Source organism: Kryptolebias marmoratus, linkage group LG19 (assembly GCF_001649575.2).
Source record: "Kryptolebias marmoratus isolate JLee-2015 linkage group LG19, ASM164957v2, whole genome shotgun sequence".
NCBI lineage: Eukaryota > Metazoa > Chordata > Actinopteri > Cyprinodontiformes > Rivulidae > Kryptolebias > Kryptolebias marmoratus.
In genome coordinates, this window is record NC_051448.1 from 23,445,874 (window position 1) to 23,446,087 (window position 214).

A 214-nucleotide genomic window follows, 5' to 3' on the forward strand; every position below is an offset into this window, starting at 1 on the left:
GCCAGAGTTTTAAACTATGATCATATGATGCTGAGAAGGGATGGAGTTATGATTTGTAAAAATAAAAATTTTAAATTAAGATACACTCCTGATCAAAATCTTAAGACCAGTCAAAAAATTGCAAGAATTTGCATTTTGCACTATTGGATCTTAAGAAGGTTCTAAGTAGAGCTTCACAATGTTAAAAGAAGAAATCAGCGTAAGAGACAAAAAC